The sequence below is a fragment of the Cyprinodon variegatus genome, unplaced genomic scaffold (genome assembly GCF_000732505.1).
Source record: "Cyprinodon variegatus isolate N-32 unplaced genomic scaffold, C_variegatus-1.0 Scaffold226, whole genome shotgun sequence".
Classification (NCBI taxonomy): Eukaryota; Metazoa; Chordata; class Actinopteri; order Cyprinodontiformes; family Cyprinodontidae; genus Cyprinodon; species Cyprinodon variegatus.
The window spans coordinates 471795-477305 of record NW_015150679.1 but is presented as its reverse complement, the minus strand read 5'-3'; the positions used below and the strand labels follow the sequence as shown (position 1 = coordinate 477305).

The window sequence follows — 5511 nt, the reverse complement described above, 5'->3', positions numbered from 1 at the left end:
TTTGGGAGACTAAAGAGCTTTGCATTTAAGGACCTATTTCAATATTAGATGCTTACAAAAGGTTTTTTTTTTAGATGCTCCTCTTTTTACAAATTGTCATGAAAACAAATCAAAAAAAAAAAAAAAAAAAGCTGACCATCTGCAGAAATCTTACTAATCACATGATGTTCTCTATCGAGCAAATGGAAAAATTGTCTGGCATCATGGCTTTTTCCTTCAGCATTGAGGGTTTTGGTAATGAAGAACATTAATGCAAAAGCAGAGAGGAATGACATTGTGCACGTATTGAATTAGTCTGCAGAGTAATTCTGCTCACACTAACTTGGTCAAACAATTGCACAGAGTGTATTTAGGGAACTTTCTCCAGGAAAAAAGCCTGTGAAAGTTTGTGCTAATAATGCGTGGACATTGACTGCACTGATTGGCGGTCCCTTTCCGGAGGGACTTGTGTAAAGTAGGTTGTGCTGTTTCAGGAAATGAGGACTCTCAAGCTGCTCCTCAACACAATCCCCAGTCCAGGAAGGTCAATGCAATGTTCTCCCCTAGCAGCTGTTAAGCTTTTGACCCAAGGCACTCATGGGAGTAATCAGACTTTAATTACACCTTCTTAATCACTTGAAGACAATCTGTGCGGGGAGATGATTTCATGTGGAGAATAAGCCGCCGCTACCTGCCGGTCTTTGCAGGATGAATTCTGCTCCTCTGCAATTTAGCAACGAACAGACATAATCTTATCCAACTTTAAGCCTGGCCCTTTGCTTTGTATTCAGATTTCACTTGGGAATTGTCAAATCTGGATTTTTATTATTTTTCTTATCCCTGGTGATGATCAGAGTTGTTTTATGAAACCATTCGCTGATAAGAAGAGCTTTAAAGAGCACTAGAGTAACTCTGTGTTATAACCTGCTTACTACTGCTGATCTAGACTCTGTAGAGGCTTTTTTTTCTGATAGAAACATCCTTTGTAGTTTCTGCAGGACAATCCTCATGGGATTTAACCATGTTTGACTCAACCCAATGGTCCTCAGCTCACATCTTGCTCTGGGTGACGATGTCTTCAGGCTCAGCGGTTTGCTAGCTTGTTATTCTGTTGTATGCTGTCCTGTGAAGGAAAAAAATAAACCTGAACGACAGTGTACACAAAAGAGAAGGACCATAAACGTCTCTCAAACTAGGGTATGAACAATTAATTCAATTAATTGAACTTAACACAATATAAATTTTTTTTTTAAACTAATTTAGTAATAGTTTAATTGTTAAATTAAGAAATAAAGAGACTAACTCATATCATTAGTCATTACTCCCTCTCAGAGCAGTAATTACAACTAAACTGTTAAAAATATACAAACTTTTTGCATTTAAGATGAAATACCTTTTTTTTCCCTCAGCATAATAGCCTCTACCCAGAACCTTTCAAGTTGCATATTTTTAGCTTTGCCTGGTTTAAATTTTAAATTAAACATTCTCTCCAGGTCCATTTTGCTATGTGATTATTTATCCATTAATCAAAAAAATAGGATAAGATTAATCCATAAGCAAAATATTTGCCAAACCAAATTCTTTCTCCATCAATGCTCTTGAAGACTAAGCAAAGTCCAGCATAGTTTTGTCCTTTTAAACTCTAGACCTGTCTGTTATTGAACATGCTTGTGATGGAAATGTAGTTGAGAATCCACATTGTCTAGGGCTGTGGTCTCTAGATCAATGTTCTTCAAAGTTTTCCAGGCTAAGGACCCCCAAACTGATAGGGATATGGAGCAGGGACCCCCTAATTATGTAAATTGTATGAAATTGTGTTCTATCAAACTGGTCCTATAGTCACTCTATTACAGATGGAGGAATGTAATGAAAGTAATTTCTCCCTGGGATTATTAAAGTATTTCTGATTCTGATTCCTGGTTGATGGGACAGGTGTTGTGAATAAAACGGTGCCCAGCTTGAAAGAGCTCCTGTGTGTCGCTGAATGTGTGCATTGATGACTGAAGGACATCTTCTGCCTCCATTTATCTGTTTACTACAGCCTGTTAAATTCATGTTAATGTGGATTTAAAAACATTTCAATTAGTGGAAAAAATGCAGGGGGAAATATAAAAAACATGTCTAATCAACCAAATCTTTTGCGACCCCCATGCAGTACCTCCTTGGGCCCATAGGGGTGGCAGACCCCCTGTTGAAGACCTCCACTTTAAAGTTTTGCGTATCAAGTTGAAGTATTGTTGGGGCCAAAAGATGGACCTCTAACTTCCTCTTAGGGCTGGGTGATGCTACGTCAATATCTTATCTTAGATTATTTTTTTACTGTCCAAATCCGATGAATCAATTTATTTGTGTATTTTTCTTCTTTAAGTTTCGTAGCAAAAAGGTTAAAGGACATGAACGGATTTAAAAAGTTAGTTTTGACCTCAATCATGTCCTCTGGGAGTCCAACTTAATGTAAAGGGCAACAAAATTCAAGCTGGGAAAAATTCTTCAAAAATAACCATCTTTCACAATAAACATTACAAATATAACACGGAGAATGTTTACAGCTAGTAGTATCACACAATTTTCTGGTTTAAATAATTATAAGCTTAAGTCTAAGAACAAAAACAAATTATCTGATGTCACTCTGGGATTCCCAATTTTCTAAAAATTCAATTCCCATAAACCAAAAGTTTAAGTCATTAATTCATTGTCTGGTCCTACTTCCAGGTTTGGCGCCCCTAAAGGCCACTGATGACATTGCACTGTAGCAACATTAAACCGCCTCCCTCAACGTTTTGGTTTCTGATAACAGATCATATCGGACCAGATTAAGAAGTTATGGAGTCATTTGTAAATTCAAGGCTACATTAACCGCTCTGGATTAAATCTTACATCATAGAACCAGTAATGTGTCTGAGCAGGTCATTGTCAGATCTTTTTTGTTGGCTAACAGTAACATTTATCTCAGCTCTGTGGTTAAAGTGTAGCTCAGACTGCTGTAAAGCTCATTCAGCGACGCATCCCACCCTCACAAGTTACATCGTTTTAAAGGGGAATGCAGTTTTTTTTCCATTTAAAAAATATAAATATAAAAAATATAACCGCGAATGTCTGGAGGACAGTGATTTGCCTACATGTTATGAATGCTGATGTACCATAAATGAGGAAAGCAAAGGAAGACGTTACTTGGATATAACAAAACTGAATATCTTCAGAACAGCTCCAAATGACACAAAACTAATATGGGTGAGTAGAACATGATGTAATAACATAAAATCAAGGGCCAAATGTAAAAAACAAACGGTGTTCCCCTTTAAGAAGAGCAGCCTGCATGGGAGCATCAATACTCACCAATTGCTCTATATTGACCAGAAAAATCATTTAATATCTCTCGAATTAAGATAATACTTGGGACAAAAGATATGCAATGTTGCTTTAAAGGAAAAGTTGCCTCCGTAGTATACATTTTTTAAATGTTTATTCAGTTAACCGCTTCATATGGCCATTCTTAAATTGTAATTAAGGGTCATCTTAAATGATGGTGCTGCGGGCCACATCTTGTTTGCTTACATGGCTGCTTTTGCTACCATTTTGTCCATGCTAATCACTGTTATACAAAACTAAAGACAGATGACACTGTCATCTAGAAATGATAAAGTAACTAATGCAGAGGTGACCAAAGCGGGGGTCGGTGTTTACAATCATTGACGTGTGATATATATGCGGAGGGCTAAAATATATGATGAAATACATAAACCTACCAGGAAATAATAAGTTGTTGCAGTTATTTATTTAGCAATTTAAAACATTAATATTTAACGTACCACTAAGTTGTGGAATGAACTATTAGGTCAATTTCCTATTTATTAATAAAAAAAAATATTTAAAATCATGAATTATAACGTTTTAAACCTAGAAATGCAGTTTCAAAGCTGGATCTGAACTATAGGTTGGTGTGAGCAGTTCAGTAACCCGTCACAGTGGATAGGGTGTTGGCCATGAACTCCTGCATCTCTTAAGTCAGATCCTAAAGACTGAGCTGATGCAACAGGCTCACATTTTCATCCATCTTAGGTCAGACTGAACCCCAAACAACTGTGAAAAGTTCTCTGCAATCATCATCATTATTATCCCAAGTGAGAGGTATGTACCACAGAACTGGCTCCGTGGAGCGACTCTGGCTCACATAGTTTGGCATTCCTAGCTAAAAGCAAACCAAACTGATATTGCCCTCAATACTGTCTCCATACTTTCTCCATATTTGGAAATGTTTACCTCCTCCTGATGGTTGACAGAGGTTTGAAGAGGGGATGTGAGTCATTTCAGCAGCGCCAGGCTCTCTAAGGGCGAGAGGAGTCTTCCTACTGAGTTCCCTACTAGTAACACTAGCAGTCTCCTCTGTGCTCCAAACATCTGAAGGGAAGCTGTGAGTATCATTTTGGGTCTCCGTTTAAAACGCGAGTTAATGCTAAAAATGGCTGATTCCTCCATGGTTTCCTGCTGCATTTCCTGAAACGGTGCTTCCTCTAGAAGGTGGAGGGTATTGTCATCATTAGCTGCTGCTTGATAGGAGGTTTTAATGGTGTCATGAAGGTGTCACTGCTGTTTACTTGCTTTAAGGCGCCTCACAAAATGTTCCAGATTGTATCTGGAAATATGGAAAAAGACAGGCAGTTGTTTGGGATTGTTTCGCTGGCTTACCTTGGACTGCAGAAGTATTTCTTTCTAAGAGCTGACACTAACCTCACATGTTTTTCTTTTAAGCTCTGTTTGTGTCTGTGAGCTTAGAGGCGATTTAAAAAAAAACCTGAGATCTGATTAAATAGCTTAGATATTTTTGGCTACAACTGAGAAAATCGTTATTTTTGTGTGAGAGAAGGAAGATAAACAAAGACAGCTTGGTTCATTGAACAATTGTGGCTTTGCAAAAACATCTACTCTGACTGATATCTACATCTGAACAAGTCAGACATCCCTCTTGGCTCTTTTTTTTTTGGTTACACTTCAGAGATTTCATGGCGTCTACCTGGCAGCTTTTTCTCCACCACAGGTTAAGGAAGCACTAATTGAAATAATTGATCTGCTGCTCTTACTGACGATTTAATGCAGTGGTTCCAAAACGTTTCTTGTTGGGTGCCCCCTTGGATGTACAAGAAAGTTTTCATGTCCCTCAGCCTCCTCCAACAAATCTTTTTAATGGCTGAATAAAGACATTTATTAAACTGTATTTTAATCAAATAAACTACAATCTCCTTTAAATTACAAAACAGCTGCCTCTAAAGTGCTGTACTGGCTTAAGCAGGGGGACACGTCTGGCACTGCAGGATTTGAGTCCCTGGCGGCGTAGTGTGTTACTGATGGTAGCCTTTGTTACTTTGGTCCCAGCTCTCTGCAGGTCATTCACTAGGTCCCCCCGTGTGGTTCTGGGATTTTTACTCACTGTTGTTGTGATTATTTTGACCCCACGGGGTGAGATCTTGCGTGGAGCTTCAGATCGAGGAAGATTATCAGTGGTCTTGGTATGTTTTCCATTTTCTAATAATTGAT

At 38.2% G+C, this 5511-nt stretch overlaps 1 protein-coding gene across 1 annotated transcript in view; it reads left to right on the top strand.

Moving 5' to 3' along the window:
* Positions 1–4284: 4284 nt before the first annotated feature.
* LOC107088661 (lipoma-preferred partner homolog) overlaps positions 4285–5511 on the top strand; it is a 98528-nt gene continuing 97301 nt past the window's right edge. The window contains exon 1 of the mRNA XM_015380963.1: positions 4285–4390. The gene's annotated coding sequence lies outside the window, so the exon portion shown is untranslated. The remainder of the gene's footprint in view (positions 4391–5511) is intronic.